The 21,189-nt window shown below is 51.7% G+C and overlaps 1 long non-coding RNA gene across 1 annotated transcript; it reads right to left on the bottom strand.

Annotated features, from left to right (window-relative positions):
* Positions 1 to 8,677: 8,677 nt before the first annotated feature.
* LOC140578417 (uncharacterized) lies at positions 8,678 to 19,987 on the bottom strand. The gene is made up of 5 exons (XR_011982603.1): positions 17,969 to 19,987; positions 16,805 to 16,968; positions 12,185 to 12,301; positions 9,855 to 10,001; positions 8,678 to 9,619 (listed from the first exon to the last, which is right to left on the bottom strand). It is a non-coding gene; the product is annotated as an uncharacterized lncRNA (long non-coding RNA).
* Positions 19,988 to 21,189: the final 1,202 nt, after the last annotated feature.

A 21,189-nucleotide genomic window follows, 5' to 3' on the forward strand; every position in this document is an offset into this window, starting at 1 on the left:
CAGGCACAAACACAGCGCCCCCACCTGTCATCACAGCAGAACTACTCAGCTGGTCTAGAAAGGCAGTCAGCTGCAAAGCATCATGGCAGGTGTGGGGGGCTGTTTCCATGCCGGGAGGCGCGGGGGCCATATCCCTAACCCCCCCAGTCTCTGTGTCGTGTCCCTAACCCCCCTCTCTCACAGACTTTTGTCTCTAACCCCCCGGTCCTTCAGTTTCCTGTCTCTAACCCCCCGGTCCTTCAGTTTCCTGTCTCTAACCCCCCAGTCTCTCAGTGTCGTGTCCCCAACCCCTTGTCTCAGTCTTTTGTCCCTAACCCCCCCTGTTTCACAGTGTCACATATCTAGCCCCTGTCTCTCAGCCTCCCATCCCTAACCCCCCCTCTCTGTCATGTCCCTAACCCCCCTGTCTCTCTGTAGTGCATCTCTAACCCCTCTCTAACTCTCTCCTGTGTTCGGGCTGAATGCTATAAAAATGAATCATGCCAATTTCCATGTATCTTATGTCATCAGTTTACTTTAAGCGGCATGTGCATATGTCTCCAGGGCACCTCCCCAGGAGAGCCATCCATCAGCCGGCCCCTTCGCCTGTCTCCTGTGTGGGACTTCTGTGCCGCTCTCTGAGCAGGATGTCAGAAAGCAGCTACTCGGGTCATAAATGACAGGTGTCATGAGAGATCCACACGCTGTTCACACACCTTTCATATGCTGTTCAGATGCTGTCCACACATAGTAAATAAAAAATGTACACATACCAAAATAAACATGTAGCACTGTATAGAACTGTATGCTCAGTGTGTGCGCACTATATGTGTGTGCGTGCAGAGTGTGTGAAGTGTGTCTGTGCAGTGTGTATGCAGTGCGAGTGTGTGCAGCGTGTGTGCAATGAGTATGCAGTGGGTGTGTGTAGTATCTGTGTTTGCTGTGTTTGTACACAGTGTGTGCTGCCACCAGCCACCATCTCTTCTGATTTGTTACTCGGCGGTAAGAGGGAGGCATGTGGCTCAGTCTACGGTAAATGCTTTTTACTGGCTGGTTATACTGGAATCCCATTCGCCACAGGAGCCCCTGAGGTGGGGGGGGGTCATCACATCTCTGCTCACTCAGGACTGCATGTTCCCCTCCAAAGCAAACCCCACCCTGAAAACCACAACAAACACACACACACACACACACACACACACACACACACACACACACACACACACACACAGTGTGTAGGTAAGTGGCTTACCTATACTGGTGTCAAGTTGCACCTTGTGTTTCCATTTAACTGCTGAATCCATCTCCAGGCTGCTGGAACCACGGGCAGGTTGCCTGGTCAGACAGGCGGCTGTGGGGCTCTGCAGCAGCAGACAGACACACTCACACACACACACACATGGTAGGCAGACAGACAGCTCCTGGTCACCAGCTTCTGTTCCTCAAAAAGCATAATCTCTCTAGAACCTTCTGAGGTTTCTGAGTCGGTCTGTCTTTAATGAGAGCCACTGTGTCAGCAACACAGAGTAACACAGGTCACCGTTTACCGAAGAGCAGGGGAGAGAGAAACAGGGGGGAGAGGAGTAGGGGGGAGAGGAGCAGTGGGGAGATGAGCAGGAGAGAGAGGAGCAGGGTCAGCCTCACACAAGCAGAAATCTGGGGAAAGAGGAGCAGGGGGGAGAGGAACAGGGTTAGCCTCACATGAGCAGAGATTAGGGGAGAGAGGAGCAGTGGGGAGAGGAACAGGGTTAGCCTCATGCGAGGCAGCAGAGGCTCATGGGGTCCCCTCTGTTCATGTGTAATTATTATGGAATTTATGAAATATAACTTCATAGGAGCACAAGTACTATGTAAATATTCATATGGATGCAGAAGGAAAATACCTTGCAGAGAGTGAATCACGCCACTCAAGACTACCATGGCACCTAAATGGCTGCCTCAATTTACCCTACAGCCGAGGATTATGATAATTGTCTGATCTGTGAAAAATTTTAATCCCTCAACTGCGACACATAATCATTGAGAAAGGAAGGGGAAGCTAACTGGCTAATGTGTTTAGCAGCAATGAAGCCAGTTAGCTGCAGCGCTCTTTGAAAATGAGAAACTACTGATGGTCAAAATCAATTTCCTTACGGCCAAATTACTGCCTCTCCGGCTTAGGATTTCAGCTAAATGGCCAAACCTTAAAACACTCATACTAATTTTATTAAATTAGAGCCCCGATCATATAGTTCAGGTTATTGTTAATGCTATTTGGTTTATTCATGGCGGTAAGCGGTCTGGCTAAGGGAGACAGCGTTCTGGGGCTGTCCTGCGGTGGGACTGGGAAGCCGGCCACCGCACACGCTGACCAAACACTGCACACACGCTGACCGAACACACGCTGACTGAACACTGCACACATGCTGACCAAACACTGCACACATGCTGACCAAACACTGCACACACGCTGGCTGAAAACTGATCACACGCTAACCAAATACTGCACACATATTGACCAAACACAAGGCAAACATGCTACCCAAACACTGAATGCAGGCTGATGAAACACTAAACATATGCTGACCAAACACTGAACATACGTTTAACACATGACATCTGTGGTTTCATGGCAAAGCCAAGTCCCATAACAGCCTGCTTTTCACTGGGCAGAGGCGTGCACAGAGCCTGTGTCATCAATGTGGAAACGCTTATGGCATCTGGGTCGCTGCGGTGGAGGCAGGGCAGAGGCATGTATGGCATTCGGGTCACGGGGCAGAGGCGCGTATGGAGTACAGGTCCCTCGATGGAGGCGCGTACAGAGTCCGGGTCACGGGGCAGAGGCACGTATGGAGTACAGGTCACGGGGCAGAGGCGCGTACGGAGTCCGGGTCACGGGGCAGAGGCGCGTACGGAGTCCGGGTCACGGGGCAGAGGCGCGTACGGAGTCCGGGTGGCATATTAAGCTTCATCAGAAGGTGAAAGTGCACATGATGGATGTCCGCCTGCCACAGGTCATTTTCGACACATTCACTTCATATGCAGATGTGGCCCCCGGTGCCCAAGGCGTGAAGCCGGTGTCCCGTGACGGTCTGGGGGGGAGGGCAGGCATTTCCCGATAACAGGAGGGTGGTGGTGGTGGTGGGGGGGTTTAAGGTGACACTAATGGGGCGCTGATGACAAACAGGGTGCGCATGGGGACCGCTTCCTGCCGCTTTTAATTCCCCCGGACGGCCGCTCGGGTTTCCACGGCGACCCCGCCACACTGCCTGTCACCGGGCCCCCGCTCACGTGATTTACTGCTATTCCGCGCACGCCACAGGTGTCGGGGGGGGGGGTTGGGTGACGCAGGCTGGAGGGGATCTTTGATGGCACGGGGGTGTCACCTTATCCACAGAAAGACACACTCTGCTCCGGCGGAGATTAAATATTAATGGAAGAATTACAGCCCCGTCCGGGTGGTGGGGTGGGAGGTGTACTCTGTCAGGCCTTCTGCATGTCCCCCCCAGCCCCCTCCACTGAGCCATACCTGTTGTGGGGAGGCTTTATGTTATGGTGTAAAAGGCACCCAAATGCAGGCTGACATACACACACACACACAGGTTTGTAATTATATCTTTGTGGGGACTCTCCATTGATTTATACGGGGCAAACTCTAATCCCAACATGAGGACCTTAACCCCTACCCAGCCCTAACCTTAACCATAACTATAACCTTAACCATTTTTAGTTTTTTTGATTGCACTCTCAGGTCTTTGTGGGGAGACACACACACACACACACACACACAGCTTATATATTCCTCATTGCAGAGACTGATTTCCATGGGTATAATCCTGCTCCAAACTAACCATTTTTTATAAAATTGAGGTTATCCTTGTGGAGACCAAAAAAAAATGTGAATGTGTGTCTGTATTTATGTGTGTCAGTGCATGTGTGTCTGTATGTGTGCGTGTATGTTAATGTGTGTGTGTGTGTGTGTGTATGCGGTGGGACACACAGCATCTCCAAACTCGCCTCAGTTTCCATATCGCTCTCACATCCATGTCACCCGGCGTGGCCCGTCACCACTCTTCAGGCCATAACCAGGCTGCCTCATCACAGCTTTGGGTGGGGGTAACCATACCTGGGGCCTGGGAACCTATCCTGGGGCCCGGGAACCTGTCCTGGGGCCTGGGAACCTGTCCTGGGGCCCGGGAGCCTGTTCCTGTCCTGGGTCAGGGCACAGAGCAGGAGGCATTAGTGGGCTGGTAGCCATGGGCCGCTTCCAGCACAATGCAGGAGCCCAAAGACACAGCCTCAGGAACCGGCTGATTATAGCAGCAACGGGGGGGGGGGCAGCTGGGGGGGCCACACCCCCCACATGCCTCAGTAAACACCTCTGATATCTCCAAGAAGCTTCCTGGGAATTTGTAGAGGTCTTTCCTGAGGCCTGTAATGAACGAATTATGCTTATAAAACCGCTTTATCTGTGCAGCTCTTAAATAACTGTGATGGAATCCGGCTCATTGTTTATCAGAGCTGGTCACTTCCAGACAAAAAGTGACACCGTAATGCTGCAATCCCCATTTTTATGAGAGGTGTGGCGAATTAAACATTATGACTTTATCCTCTGGCGGGCCACTGAACCGCCCGCGTAGGATAAGTGCTTTTTGTGCGCCGGCTGGGCTCTCCGGTGCGGCCCGGCTCCATTTACAGCAGCACTCCTCTTCAGCGGCGGTCGGTGAAAGCTTTCCGAGCAGCCGGACGCCCCTGTTTACCTCTGAGGAGCAGGGCTCCACCCATCAACTTCGGAAGAACAAACTTAGCCTCTGAGGAGCAGCAGAGTGAATGACAGGAAAGGGGAATGCAGCCCATTGCTGTGAAAGTGCAACAGACCCCCACGTGGGGGGGGGTTGCATAGCTGATGTTTAATTGGTCACTGTGACATACGAGTGCTGACACACTTCAGATGGTGTTCAGGTAGAAGCCGGACATTCCAGCATCGCCGACAGATCACAATCACAGAAGGCGAGTTAGTGCAGTTAACAGGGAGGTTCTAGGAAATGGAGCAGTGTGGAATGTGAGGTGCCTGTGCTGAGATGGGGTCGTGCAGCGGGTGGGGCATGCGGAGCGGGCGAGGTGGGCGGAGCAAGCATGGCAGGTGGAGTGAGCGGGGCCAGCGGGCGGAGCAGACGGGGCAGGTGGAGTGGGCAGGGTGGGGCCGGCAGGACAGGCGGGCAGGTGGAGTGGGCGGGGAAGGCAGAGCAGGCAGGGCATGTGGGGCGAGGCTGGTGGGGCGGGTGTGGCAGATGGGGCAGGTGAGGCAGGTCCGGCAAGCGGGGCGAGGCAGGCGGGGCAGGTGGGGTGAGGCAGCTTCCCAAGCAGAGCACAGAGGCCTGGAAGGAAACTCTCTCCTGAAGTAACTTTGCTTGGTCTGGCACAGAGTGGAAGCAGATCCAGGGCAGCCGCTCCAGGGTGGATACAGCGATGGTGGTTAGCATTGAGCTAAGCTTAAAGTATGACTGTTATATGTCAGTAAGCAGTAGTTTGATCCACGTTGGTTTGAACTACCATAGTTCGAACTACAATGGTCCCAGAGGTGTTCAGTCTTTCACAGCGCGAAGCGTGCAAAGACTCACAATGTTTGTAATATTATGCCTAAATATGACAGTAGTGGCAGTAGTGTATCATTAATTTATTATTTAGGCTATTCATATTGTAACTATATAACAATAATATTTATATTAAATTCAATAATAGCACCACAATAATAATGATACACTTCTTGTACAGCAAAACTAAAAGAACTATCAGCTATTAAAATGTCTTTAGGAAAATAGACTCTATCTGTGATTAAGTTTATTTTATTTTATTAACAGTATAAACACATATAAACTGCTAGTCTGGGCTCCAGTGGGAGAGGCAGGTGCCCACTGTGGCCCCATCAGATCTGGCTTCCTAATCATCTCCTATATCTAACTGGTGAATTCTCTGCTGCCCCTTCACCACCTTAGCTACTGGGTGGTGAGCAAACTGGTGCAGAACAGCTGCCGCCGCACTGCGCACACAGCCATGGGTTTGCGTCCCCAGCAGCAATTCACTTTTTAAAAGTCTATGTCATAATGGCAAGGAAACCTCTCAGTGATTGAAAATTCATAATAATAAATATAAATGCTACATATTTCAGCTTCGTCATTGCTATGTCCGCATGTGCAATATCCAGTGTTGGGAAGATTACTTTGTAAATGTAATTCGTTACAATTACAAGTTACTCTATTCAAAATGTAATAGTAGTGTAACTATTTCAATTACTATATGAAAGTAATGTAACTAATTACATTTGATTACTTTTCTAAATTATCAATGAATATTCTCAACCGTTAACCATTTTGAAATTTTGTAACTTGCCAGTGTTTACCTTACAGCAGTACTAAACACTGACTACTGTCAAACTCCTTTCAATACATGAATTAACATGATTATAATTGATCAATTTAATAAAGATACCAAACATACCATACAGGCATAATAATGATTTTAAACAATGGGTAAGAATAGATCCTCTCTTTATACTCAGTGAAAACCGAGATTCCCTCAGTGTAACAAGTCATAACATTAATGTTACATAAAATATACCTAAAATGTCAAAAAAACAACAACAATTGTTAAAACTAAGCCTTCAGTTATTAAATTCTAATGTGTGTTCATAAAATAAACTTTTTGGGAGTCAAAACAAGATAAACTACCACTGACTTGACCCCTCTGTGAGGCTTCAGGATTACATTGTGATACAAACATTTTATAAACTTGGAAAATAAATTATTCCATTTTACTTCTGATCTGAACAGTTCTTGCATCAGACAGGATATGAAATTTCAGCTGATTCAACTACTCCGTGATTTGTGATTGAAAAATTGAATTAAACAGAGTAAGTGATTACATGCACCACTTACAAGTCGATTTTTAGCCTAAAACATTGTCTTCGCAACACTGTAAAATAAAACGGGTTAGCAGAGTGGTAAGGCTGCATCGCCCAGGGGTTATAGCTAGTTAGTGAATTTTCAAAACTCAATACGACATAGCATGTCGGGAGTGCTAATATCAGACCTAACATAAATTACCAATAAAAGAATATTGAAGGAGGACGGCACATTTTCTGTCAACGGGATCAGAAGTGTTGACACATGCTGTCAGTGTTTACGCTTTGTTTTGTTGTCCTATGCGCCGTATCTTATGATTGAGTTGGTGTCGTCATACAGTCTGCATATCTGTCATAGCCAAGATTATTAAATCCGTATCGCACAGTGTGATCGGTAATGTTTTTATAAGATTGCTGAAATCACACAGTATGTACCGGGCATTACACTTTAGAAGCATGGTGTAGCACGCTGAAGGTAGGCATGTCTTCCCTGCCTTGTTTAATATGACTGTTTGCAGTTACAGTAAGCTGCACTTACCTCTTGGACATGGACTGTTTAGATGTCGACAACATCTTTACAGCCGGTAAACACACACTGCGCATCGCACAGTTAAATTTGTGCCTTTTTCCATAATGTATCGGAAATGCTTTTTTATATTTCCAGCAATGGAATGCATTCCTTTCTTTGTTTGCCATTGCCTGCAACAGAAACTCAGACCGCTCCGGTGAGTTAATTAGCAGGATTGGCTGCAAATGTAGACGCGACAGGATAACCAATCAGAAGCATCCAATAGTTTCAAACTTTTGGCTGTGGAGGGAAATAACAAAGGAGGATGTTTTGCATAAGAAAAACATGAAAAGCAATAAAAACACTGTTATTAAAGATATCAGCAAAGTTTATCATATAATCTTATGATGTAACTAAAATTGTAGTCATGATTGAATATTTCCATAAGTAACTGTAATTTATTTTTTTCTTTAGTAACTGTAACGGATTACAATTACAATTTTTTTGTAATTAAATTACGTAACGCCGTTACATGTAACTCGTTACTCTGGCAATATCACATCACGTTTGTCCGCTCTGCTTTGTGTGTCACATGGCACCAATTTGTTTGACACACTCTATTGTTAGATAAGTTCTATTTGGCAATAGTTTAGTATCTCAAAAATGTCTAAAATTTCATATATCTCGATATGTTATTGCTATATAATATTGTGCAATATAGGTTTATATATGTAATGAAAATCCCTTATACTGTATATCCCATATACATTTTCAAAGCACTTAACGTTATTTATGTTTGTACAGCATGATTATTGAATATTTTCATCTTACTTACATGGTGACTCCTTTGGCTACATTTTCCGCCATTGATGACAGTCACCAGGTTTGTACTATGTAAGTTACCAACACAGTTACCTCCATGGTTGGAACTATAGTTTCGGGTAACACTCGCATTGCAGCTGCATAGTCCCAATTACGCAAGTTGCTAACATCGTTAGCAGCTATGCTTTCGGGGGAATGCACTCCTTATACGGGGAAATGATGGTGCTGGTGTGTAGCTGTATGTTCCTGGCCACGTCACTCGGCCGGATTTTGCCTGGACTGCCTGGTTTCGCAGTCTTCTGTCCGGACTGCTGTTAGCTGTCCTGCTTTTAGCCCCCTTGCCACTCTTTCAACCCCCATGTCCTCATTTCAGCCCCCTTGTTCTCCTTTTTCTCTCCCCCTAAGCCCCCCCCCCCCCCATCATCAAGTAGTGCCGCTCTCCCCCACCCTCGGGCACAAAAAAATGTGAGACACAAGTACACGTAGAATTCAAGAGTAGCTATGCTTGCACTTATTTTATACAGTTGTGCAGATGGTCACCCTGTGCAGGTGGTTTCCACATCATGCTCTTGACATGTGTGACAGAGCCAAGCGCCTGAAATGCAGGAGCCTGAGTGCATGTTCATGCTGCTACAGGAGACAGTGGAAGTAGAAGTCCTGATTATTGTCATTGCTATGCTTATGTCCATCCATCCATCCATCATCCATCCATCCATCTTCCACCCAGTTACCCAGTACAAGGTCACAGCTGTGCACCACAGGGCTGTTGGTTGAGTGGAAATTGAAACATATCTGTAAAAATGAGGTTTTAAACTGAAATCAATAATAACAGTGAATCTGTGATAAGTATTGGCTGTAAAACTATAAGTGCCAGCCTTTGTGGGTCCTGAGGCAGGTACGGAGGCAAGTCCTGAGGAGGGTATGGTGCAGTTATAGCGGTAGGTATGGAGGCAAGTCCTGGAGCGGGTACGGAGCAGTTACAGAGGCAGATACAGAGCAGTTACAGAGGCAGATATTGAGGCAAGTCCTGAGGCGGGTATGGAGTAGTTATATAGGCGGGTACGGAGTAGTTACAGATGTAGGTACGGAGGCAAGTCCTGCGGTGGATCCTGAGGCAGGTCCAAATGGAAGTACAGAGGCAGGTATGGAGGCAGGTCCCAAGTGCGGTATGAAGGCAGGCATGGAGGCTGGTCTAGAGGTGGATCTCTGGTTTCCCACCAGCACAGGGTTACCCGTGGCTTCCTGTGTGCTCCTGGCTTCACTTCGGTGCCCCAAACATGCGCTTCACTGCCATTTTGCTCCAAAAAAAAAAGGGGGAGGGAAGTATCGGTGGCGGCCTTCTCGGAAGGGGCTCGCTCAGGTGTCCTAGGCCACAGGCACTCCAGCCCCCGAGCAGCGTTTGTTTGCCCCTGGGGCATATCCATCGATTCCTGTGAAAGAGGAGTTTCATTCATGAAACACAGACACAGCATACGTGTGTGTGTGTGTGTGTCGGGGGGGGGGGGGGTGTCAGGAGGTCTCTGGGGGGAGGTGTAATGCAGTACAGTCAGTGCCTGAGAGGGGGTCGTGTGCTGCCTGTGTGCAAACTCACTGATCCCCCCCCCCCCCCCCAGGAGTGAGAGTGTGCATTTAAACCACGCTGCCTGCCCCCCATCCTGCCCTCACCCTATGAAGATCTGGGGTGCCCTGAGTACAGGGAGACATTTGTGGAGAGTCATGATGTCCACAGGGCTGATGCTCATTCCAGAAGCATGAATTTCGCGAGGAACTGGGACACTGGACCGCTCGCTCTGACTGGATGAGGATTCCTCCCTGGAACAGCAGCATTCAGGAAATATCGTAAAAGGTAACAGATTGATCATTAAGTACACTATTAGGCAGCATGATTAGTGCCTGTCTGCGTGGAGATTCTCCCCATGGGAGCCAGAGAGCGCCTTTCCTGTTAGCGGCCTGCTTCTTCACACCTTGCCATTAGGGGGCATGCAGGGAGCTGAGGTGCCTCCTCACCTCCCCTAGTAACCTTCCTTACCACATAGCTGAATGAACTTTACATTTATGTAGCACTTTACAGAACCAATGGGGAGCTACTTCAACTACCACCACTGTGTAGCCCCCACTCGGCTGGTGTGACGGCAGCCATTCTGCACCAGTATGCTCACCACACTGTGGCTACGGTGGTGGAGGGGCAGCAGAGAATTCACCAGTTAGGTATATGACATGATTAGGAGGTCAGATCTGATAGGGCAATTTAGCCAGGACATCAGGGTACCACCCCTACTCTTTCAAAAGATGCCCAGGGATCTTTTATGACCTCAGAAGGTCAGGACCTTGATTTTATGTCTCATCTGAAGAACAGCACCATTTTTACAACACAGTGTCCTCATCACTGCACTGGGACCCACACAGACCGCAGGATGGGCTTCCCTGTTGGCCACACCAACACCTCTTCCAGCAGCAACTCAGCTTTCCTAGCTGGTTGCCCATCCAGTACTGGCCCAGCCCAAACCTGCTTAGCTTCAGAGGGATTACTGGGTCCAGCTGGTATGGCTGTTCCAGCCCCCTGATCCTGGTCCCGGTCCTATAATCACCATGGGAATGAACATGGCCCCCACAGAATCACGCTACTGCATTCCCGGCAGAAAGAGGCATCGCCATGGATACCTGGTTGGATGTAGATTCAGGCAGGCCTCTCCCCTGGCTGGCGGTCCCACGTGTCTTTGCAAGGACGCCTTGCCTGTTCTTGTTTAATGAGGCAACCAATCCACCTTCATTTGTACCGAAATGCAGGAGTGTCTCAGAGAACCTTGGTAATGGGGGCTGGGTCATTAATGTCACCTGCGTTAATTACTTAAGTTATGACTCAAATGACACTACTATGCCAATAGTTTTGGCAGAGGGCTTCGCCTCACTCAGAGTCACCATATTAAACATCTGAGAATGCAGATCTCTGCTCCGCAAAGCAGAGGAGGCAGACGCCTTGGGGCTGGAGTCCATCCTGCTGTCACCAGGCAGGACAGATTGCATGTAACACCCTAACATAGGGAAGCTGCTCCTCTCACGTAATTTATGACCATCTTCCTTTTACGGAATCATGTAGACGATGTAGACAAAAACAAACAGCACAGTGCCTCATTTCTGTGGTGTTAAGTTTAAGGTGAAGTCTGGACTGAGGGATGAAATCTGGACCTTTGTGTGGAAACAGCCCCCCCTCTCTGCTGCTCTCCCACCTCCCAAGGAGCTGCTGTCCTCCATGTTGGTCTGAATGGCATAAAGTGACAGAGGCAGGAACCTCGCTGACCAGGGGTCATAGCACAGAGCGACAGAGTGACTGGGGGTGACAGCACAGAGCGACAGAGGCAGGGAATTTGCTGACCAGGAGTCACAGCACAGATCTACAGATGCAAGGACCTTGTTGACTGTGAATCACAGCACAGAGCGACGGATGCAGGAACCTCACTGACCGGGAGTCACAGCACAGAGCGACGGATACAGGAACCTCACTGACCGGGAGTCACACCACAGAGTGACAGATGCAGGGACCTTGCTGACCAGTAATCACAGCACAGAGTGACCGTTACAGGGAACTCATTGATCAGGGGTCACAGCGCAGAGTGACAGAGTAACTGGGGGTGACAGCACAGAGCGACAGAGGCAGGGACTTCACTGACCTCTGTCCTGGGCGGGCTGTGACTTCAGGCCATAGATATCCATGTAGCCGCATATCTTACATGGTACCCTGATGCCTGAAGTTACATTTCTGGGGAGGTGCGCGTCATTCTATGGCATAGGGTATGCAGTTACCGACTGCGTATATTTTATGCAGAAGTATAAATCAGCATGCACACCTATGCCAGCAGGGGGCAGTCACATGGGATCACTGATCATTCCTGGCCTTTACCTCAGTGCCGGGGCCTCCCTGGGAATAGTGGTGACATCATCTATACACTTCAAGTGACAATCAGTAGCATATGATGTAGCAGGATGTGATGTGTCACCTGTGAGCTGATCCTCTCATCTGGTCATGTACCTTCCCGCATTGACTTGCTCCTGTCCGATCCTGGACACACACTGGCATCCAGCATAGGAAGGGCAGATCCCAGGAACGGTGACTCCTGGGAATAACAGGAATAGAGGCCTGACAATATTACAGAATGAATAGAAACTCTTATGACGTGAAACACATGTAACCAGTTCGCTAACAAGCCTAGGACTGACCAGCAGGGCTTACTGGCTGTGACACCTTAATACATAATCTTAATGCTATGGGGTGCCAGCTAGGTGCTGAAGGATCCTCAAAGATGCCCACAGTGCCCCCATTGCGAGAGCAGCTCATTAGCGATGCTCGTCCTCAGAAAGGTCACGGCTCTCCCTCTGCCATTGATTGGAGGCAGCGGATTCATTTCAGATTCCTGTTATACGCTTTGCCATTGATTTACCCTTCTCCTCTAATTAGCCGTTTGAAGCAAACACGTAGGCAGAGCGGATCTGGTTGAAGGAGAGCATTTCCATGGACCAGAGAAAGTAAGAAAGGAAGAGATGATGGGCAGGAGAGGCGACAGTGGAAGGATGAGGACATTCACTTCCCCAAATTGAGACTGGAGAGGGACGTGCACAGGGACGGGGACATTCACTCCCCCAAATAGAGACTGGAGAGGGACGGGCACAGGGACGGGGACATTCACTCCCCCGAATAGAGACTGGAGAGGGACGGGCACAGGGACGGGGACATTCACTCCACCGAATAGAGACTGGAGAGGGACGGGCACAGGGACGGGGACATTCACTCCCCCGAATTGAGACTGGAGAGGGACGGGCACAGGGACGGGGACATTCACTCCCCCAAATAGAGACTGGTGAGGGACGGGCACAGGGACGGGGACATTCACTCCCCCGAATAGAGACTGGTGAGGGACGGGCACAGGGACGGGGACATTCACTCCCCCGAATAGAGACTGGAGAGGGACGGGCACAGGGACGGAGACATTCACTCCATCAAACACAGACAGGAGAGGGACGGGCACAGGGACGGGCACATTCACTCCCCCAAACAGAGACTGGAGAGGGACGGGCACAGGGACGGGGACATTCACTCCCCCAAATAGAGACTGGAGAGGGGATGGGCACAGGGACGGGGACATTCACTCCCCCAAATAGAGACTGGAGAGGGACGGGCACAGGGACGGGGACATTCACTCCCTCAAACACAGGCAGGAGAGGGAACAGCAGATGGATGGGGTCATTCAGACAGGCACAGCTAGTCTATGACATCCAGCAGTAGCTCTATAGTCAGTAAGCGCTGAAGCCCAGACTGGGTGTGTTTTACTCCCCCTTCGTGCTTGGCTCTGTCAGGACATTATTTCACACACACACACACACACACACACACACACACACACACCCCTGCATCTGCTGAATTTCAGGGGAATGAAACGGCAGTTGAGAAAAGGCCCACCCTGGGGGTTGAAAGCTTGCATCTCTGCCAGAGCAGAAAGCTGTTTCCACTCCAAACACTGTCAGCGTGCCCAGCCGCGTCTGAGGAAACGTTTCGTAACAAACTGAGAGGGGGGTTGGGAATGGCACTCTATAGAGTGGGCAGGGAGCCTAGGAGAGCCAATCAGGCATTAGGAAGGAAATAAATAGGCAGGGCCACAAAAGGTTCTCCGGGGTTAGCACCTTGTAAGGTATCAGGGTGCCATGGCAACAACACAGGTCATTAAAACTTCCCCAGTGCATGTGGAGTTATTAATAAATCCAGTCACTATGGCATTGATGGTAGGGTGGATGCCCTGTAATGGCACTGGAGGCAGGGTGGATGCCCTGTAATGGCACTGGCGGCAGGGTGGATGCCCTGTAATGGCACTGGTGGCAGGGTGGATGCCCTGTCATGGCACTGGTGGCAGGGTGGATGCCCTGTAATGGCACTGCTGGCAGGGTGGATGCCCTGTCATGGCACTGCTGGCAGGGTGGATGCCCTGTAATGGCACTGGTGGCAGGGTGGATGCCCTGTAATGGCACTGGCGGCAGGGTGGATGCCCTGTAATGGCACTGGCGGCAGGGTGGATGCCCTGTAATGGCACTGGTGGCAGGGTGGATGCCCTGTAATGGCACTGGTGGCAGGGTGGATGCCCTGTCATGGCACTGGTGGCAGGGTGGATGCCCTGTAATGGCACTGCTGGCAGGGTGGATGCCCTGTCATGGCACTGCTGGCAGGGTGGATGCCCTGTAATGGCACTGGCGGCAGGGTGGATGCCCTGTCATGGCACTGGTGGCAGGGTGGATGCCCTGTAATGGCACTGGCGACAGGGTGGATGCCCTGTAATGGCACTGGTGGCAGGGTGGATGCCCTGTAATGGCACTGGCGGCAGGGTGGATGCCCTGTAATGGCACTGGTGGCAGGGTGGATGCCCTGTAATGGCACTGGCGGCAGGGTGGATGCCCTGTAATGGCACTGGTGGCAGGGTGGATGCCCTGTAATGGCACTGGCGGCAGGGTGGATGCCCTGTAATGGCACTGGTGGCAGGGTGGATGCCCTGTAATGGCACTGGCGGCAGGGTGGATGCCCTGTCATGGCACTGGAGGCAGGGTGGATGCCCTGTAATGGCACTGGTGGCAGGGTAGATGCCCTGTAATGGCACTGGAGGTAGGGTGGATGCCCTGTAATGGCACTGGTGGCAGGGTGGATGCCCTGTAATGGCACTGCTGGCAGGGTGGATGCCCTGTAATGGCACTGGTGGCAGGGTGGATGCCCTGTAATGGCACTGGTGGCAGGGTGGATGCCCTGTAATGGCACTGGTGGTAGGGTGGATGCCCTGTAATGGCACTGGTGGCAGGGTGGATGCCCTGTCATGGCACTGGAGGCAGGGTGGATGCCCTGTAATGGCACTGGTGGCAGGGTAGATGCCCTGTAATGGCACTGGAGGTAGGGTGGATGCCCTGTAATGGCACTGGTGGCAGGGTGGATGCCCTGTAATGGCACTGCTGGCAGGGTGGATGCCCTGTAATGGCACTGGTGGCAGGGTGGATGCCCTGTAATGGCACTGGTGGCAGGGTGGATGCCCTGTAATGGCACTGCTGGCAGGGTGGATGCCCTGTAATGGCACTGGTGGCAGGGTGGATGCCCTGTAATGACACTGGTGGCAGGGTGGATGCCCTGTAATGGCACTGGTGGTAGGGTGGATGCCCTGTAATGGCACTGGTGGCAGGGTGGATGCCCTGTCATGGCACTGGAGGCAGGGTGGATGCCCTGTAATGGCACTGGTGGCAGGGTAGATGCCCTGTAATGGCACTGGAGGTAGGGTGGATGCCCTGTAATGGCACTGGTGGCAGGGTGGATGCCCTGTAATGGCACTGGTGGTAGGGTGGATGCCCTGTAATGGCACTGGTGGCAGGGTGGATGCCCTGTCATGGCACTGGTGGCAGGGTGGATGCCCTGTCATGGCACTGGTGGCAGGGTGGATGCCCTGTAATGACACTGGTGGCAGGGTGGATGCCCTGTCATGGCACTGGAGGCAGGGTGGATGCCCTGTCATGGCACTGGCGGCAGGGTGGATGCCCTGTAATGACACTGGTGGCAGGGTGGATGCCCTGTAATGGCACTGGAGGCAGGGTGGATGCCCTGTAATGGCACTGGCGGCAGGTTGGATGCCCTGTAATGGCACTGGTGGCAGGGTGGATGCCCTGTAATGGCACTGGAGGCAGGGTGGATGCCCTGTAATGGCACTGGCGGCAGGGTGGATGCCCTGTAATGGCACTGGCGGCAGGGTGGATGCCCTGTAATGACACTGGAGGCAGGGTGGATGCCCTGTAATGGCACTGGTGGCAGGGTGGATGCCCTGTAATGGCACTGGCGGCAGGGTGGATGCCCTGTAATGGCACTGGCGGCAGGGTGGATGCCCTGTAATGGCACTGGCGGCAGGTTGGATGCCCTGTAATGGCACTGGTGGCAGGGTGGATGCCCTGTAATGGCACTGGTGGCAGGGTGGATTCCTTGCTGTACTACCCGAGGTAGTACAGAAGGAGTAGCCTGGAGAAAACCAGAGGGAGTACATAAGGAGTGGGTTGGAGGAGAGCCAAGGGAACACAGAAAGAGCAGCCTTGAGGAGAACAGAGGGGCAACAAAAGGAGTGGCCTGGAGGGGGCGGGTGTGGCGACAGAAGGAACAGTCTGGAGGAGACAGGAGGGGCCACAGAAGGAATGACGTGGTGGAGACAGGAGGGACTGCAGAAGAAGCAGCCTGGAGACAGAGTGCAGTTAGTGCAGCCGTGACTTCCAGTGGCTTGCTCTGGGACACGGCCAGTCGAGGGAGGGGTCAGGGCCATTGGAGGGGGTGTCTGAAACACTGCTCTCTGGCTCCCCTAGCCCATCTGGGTGGTCCTCACGGTGACCCAGGATGCCCAAACAGACACACCACAGAGTCTCATGGCTGCCGAAGCTGCTCCATTCAGCAGAACATGGCCCCTGCTCCCCACCCCGAGTCAAATATTTTTATAGCAACTCCCCAACATGAGACAGACTTGCTTCACTTCAAGGGGGTTAGTCATGCTCACGGAAACAGGCAGGATAGCCAGAGAAAAACCTCAGCTACTTATAGAAGCTAGTGGGATTTTCCCCCTCACCCCGTCTGAGGAGGGCGCTGCAGATGGCGGCCTCTTCACCACTCAGCTGTGGTCACATGGAAAAACACAAACATTCCCATCTAAATGAAACTTCAGCAGCAGAGAAATACCAGCAGCCGCCTCCCAGTCAGGAAAAGGCATCGTGGGCTGGTCCTCTGCTATTTCTGTTTGAAAAAATATTTTCAGAAAGATTTGAAAACCCCACTTTTTAAGCTTCTGCCCCTAGTCATCAGAAGGCCATCATTTTTGCTGATTGAGTAATGCCCAGAGTGCCTGGAGACCTTGACACCTAACCCATGGAGATTGAGAGTCCCCATCAGAGCTAACAGGCAGTGTTTGTCCTCAGGATAGCATCAGGGTGTACAGCAGGGACACAAAGTTTAGAACAGGGTGTTAGGCAGGAACACAGGATGTAAAGTACGGTTTAGAGCAGGGATAAAGGATGTAGGCAGGGTGGAGAGCTGGGAAACCAGGTGTAGAGCAAGGTATAATGCAGGGACACAGGGCGAAGAGCAAGGCGTAGGGCAGGGACACAGGGGGTTGAGCAGGGTGTAGGATAGGGACACAGGGGGTAGAGATGGGTGTAGGGCAGGGACACAGGGGGTAGAGCAGGGTGTAGGGAAGGGACACAGGGGGTAGAGCAGGGTGTAGGGCAGGGACACAGGGTGTAGAGCAGGGTGTAGGACAGGGACACAGGGGGTAGAGCAGGGTGTAGGGCAGGGACACAGGGGGTAGAGCAGGGTGTAGGGCAGGGACACAGGGTGTAGAGCAGGGTGTAGGGTAGGGACACAGGAGGTGGAGATGGGTGTAGGGCAGGGACACAGGGGGTAGAGCTGGGTGTAGGGCAGGGACACAGGGTGTAGGGCAGGGACACAGGGGGTAGAGCAGGGTGTAGGTCAGGGACACAGGGTGTAGAGCAGGGTGTAGGGCAGGGACACAGGGGGTAGAGCAGGGTGTAGGGCAGGGACACAGGGGGTAGAGCAGGGTGTAGGTCAGGGACACAGGGGGTAGAGCTGGGTGTAATGCAATGTAGGACAATTTTGCATGCTTATTAAAAAGGCAGCCGTGGGTTTCATTCTGAACAATTTAATTACAACTGAATGAATAATCGTCGTCCCCTGTGTCGCCAATGACACAGGGGACCTTGTCATGGTGCAAACTCACCTCCACAGGAAATGACACCATTTGGCTTTGGAGAAGACCGGGGGCCCACGGTCGGCATGTGCCCCCATGAAGCAGCTCTGCATTGTGGGTAGTCACACTCCAGCCCCCTGTCCAGGATTGGTGGCTCCTTGGGAGCGTGCTAATACTGAGCTGTGGTTGAAGAAGCACTTAGGTGTGCACTCGTTTTCTATCGTGATTACCTCGACGATCCTGTTCTGGGGGGGGTTCTGTCCTTTACAGACTTCCTGTAATGATCAATCATAAAGTTAAACGGACTGGGAGGGATCAGCGGAGAGACTGTAACCTCAAGCATCTTCTAATGCAGAAAAGCTTTTCGCTGAGAGCTCTTATGTAATAGGTAGTGGCATCAATAATTAAGCATAGATTGGGTTTAATATTTAATGCTGGCGACATGTAATTTACACTTATACCCGAGAAATCACCGGGCACAGACCAAAATAAACAAGTGTGTTTGTGCTCTAGCCTGAGCGTATCTCTGTCACGGCGTCCTCCCTGCGCGCTTCTGCCACCGCTGCCAATGAAACTGGATGTCATAGTGTGGCATTCAGCACGTGGGGACACCATGTAAGGGGACCTCGGTGGACTGGCCGAGTGTCTTTAGGTTGCCTTGAAAGCCCAGCTGCAAAGGGGGAGCATTTCATTTCCCACAATGCTCTGCCTGCACAGCAGAGCGTCACCACAGGAAAAGGGCCTTCATACAGTCGCTGTTTCATCATCTGTATCTTTGTGAGCTTGTTATGCCCTGTGTGTGTGTCTGTCTGTCTGTGTGTGTATGTGTCTGAGAGTGGGGATCCTGCTGTCTTCCATGATGACAGAAGTACCCTCACACTCTGTGAAAAACATCTCCTCTTTGCTTAATCCAGCCAGGAGGGGGCTGAGGCTTGTGATTGGTGTGGTGGGAATGGTGGGGGGTCAGCAGGAGCAGAGAGGCGGGGTCAACTCTCATTCAAATGGGATGATCTGGATGGCAGACAGGCACCAAAGACTGAGCAGCGAGTTTCTGGCCGGGAAGCTTTCCTCGGGCTGAATTGGAGCCGCGTCAGAAGGTCTGTGGTGAGAAACATGCAGACTGGGAGGGAGAAGCAGCATCTACTTCAAGCAGGTGGTCAGAGGAAGTGGACAGCAGGAGAATCTGTCAAACTGAAAGAGAGCATTTCAATTCCTACAGCCAACTCACCTCGAACCCAATAGACCGTTCACCTTGAACCCTAGAGACTGCTCAGCTCAAACCCTATGGACCACTGACCTCAAACCCTATGGACTGCTCAGCTCAAGCCCTATGGACTGCTCAGCTCAAGCCCTATAGACCACTTCCCTTAAACCCTATAGCCAGCTCACCCCAAATCCTAATAAACTACTCATTGCGAACGCTATAGACTGTTCACCTCAAGCCCTATAGTCGCTGACCTCGAACCCTATTGACTGCTCACCCCAAGCCCTACAAACCACTGACTTCGAAACCTATGAACCACTCTCCTCAAACCCTATAGACTGCTCACCTCGCTATAGACCGCTGACCTCAAACCCTATAAACTTCTCACCTCAAACCCTATGAACCACTCACCTCAAACCCTATAGATTGTTGATCTCAAACGCTATAGACCGCTCACCTCAAACCCTATATATTGTTGACCATAAATCCTATAAACCTCTCACCTCAAACCCTATGAACCACTCACCTCAAACTCTATAGACTGCTGACCTCAAACCTTATGGACTGCTCATCTTGAACCCTACAGACCACTCACCTTGAAGCCTATAGACCGCTCACCTCAAACTCTCTAGGCCATTGAGCTTTTAAACAGGGATATCCAAGCACACATTACCACTGCTAGCTTCAGGAGGTTTTCAGTGAGCCAGACAATTTGGAAGTGCTGCATAGTCACCTGTAGTGCTGGGGTTACCCCTGGTACCTGTAGTGCTGGGGTTACCCGTGGTACCTGTAGTGCTGGGGTTACCCGTGGCACCTGTAGTGCTGGGGTTACCCGTGGCACCTGTAGTGCTGGGGTTACCCGTGGCACCTGTAGTGCTGGGGTTACCTGTGGTACCTGTAGTGTTGGGGTTACCCCTGGCACCTGTATGCTGGGGTTACCCGTGGTACCTGTAGTGCTGGGGTTACCCGTGGTACCTGTAGTGTTGGGGTTACCCCTGGCACCTGTATGCTGGGGTTACCCGTGGTACCTGTAGTGCTGGGGTTACCCGTGGTACCTGTAGTGCTGGGGTTACCCGTGGTACCTGTAGTGTTGGGGTTACCCCTGGCACCTGTATGCTGGGGTTACCCGTGGTACCTGTAGTGCTGGGGTTACCCGTGGTACCTGTAGTGCTGGGGTTACCCGTGGCACCTGTAGTGCTGGGGTTACCCGTGGTACCTGTAGTGCTGGGGTTACCCCCGGCACCTGTAGTGCTGGGGTTACCCGTGGCACCTGTAGTGCTGGGGTTACCCCCGGCACCTGTAGTGCTGGGGTTACCCGTGGCACCTGTAGTGCTGGGGTTACCCCTGGCACCTGTATGCTGGGGTTACCCGTGGTACCTGTAGTGCTGGGGTTACCCGTGGTACCTGTAGTGCTGGGGTTACCCGTGGCACCTGTAGTGCTGGGGTTACCCGTGGTACCTGTAGTGCTGGGGTTACCCCCGGCACCTGTAGTGCTGGGGTTACCCGTGGCACCTGTAGTGCTGGGGTTACCCCTGGTACCTGTAGTGCTGGGGTTACCCCTAGATTGGGGCTGATGGAAAGCTCCATGAGGGGGAAGGCAGTGCACACTGCGGCCAGGCTGACCTGGTGCTGCCCAGCATGCACAGCAGGCAGCATGATTCACCAGGAGCATAATTAACAAGAAGCAGGTCAAGTGTTTATCTATAGTGCAGGGAAGCGTGAGACCTCCAGGGAAGAGGAGGTGGAGACTGGCACGGCGACGGTCACGGTCATCATCTGGTCACATTACTGCTGCCGCCCCCCTCCACATGCTCTAATTGGTATTGAGTGGAGTTAACGAGATCTGCCGGGGGTGGGGGGGGGGTCATAAAGCCATTAACGGGTGCTCTGGGGTCTAAGCTCACGTTAACACCTCCCTGAAAGGGCAGAATGCAGCTCCTCTCCTTTCATGATGGGTGCCCCTGGGTCTTTTATTACTACATCATAAAAGTATTACTCCAGGTCACGTTTAGAAACAAAGGGGAGACTGATATTCCACAAGGCATGG

This window comes from Paramormyrops kingsleyae, chromosome 14, assembly GCF_048594095.1.
Source record: "Paramormyrops kingsleyae isolate MSU_618 chromosome 14, PKINGS_0.4, whole genome shotgun sequence".
Lineage (NCBI taxonomy): Eukaryota > Metazoa > Chordata > Actinopteri > Osteoglossiformes > Mormyridae > Paramormyrops > Paramormyrops kingsleyae.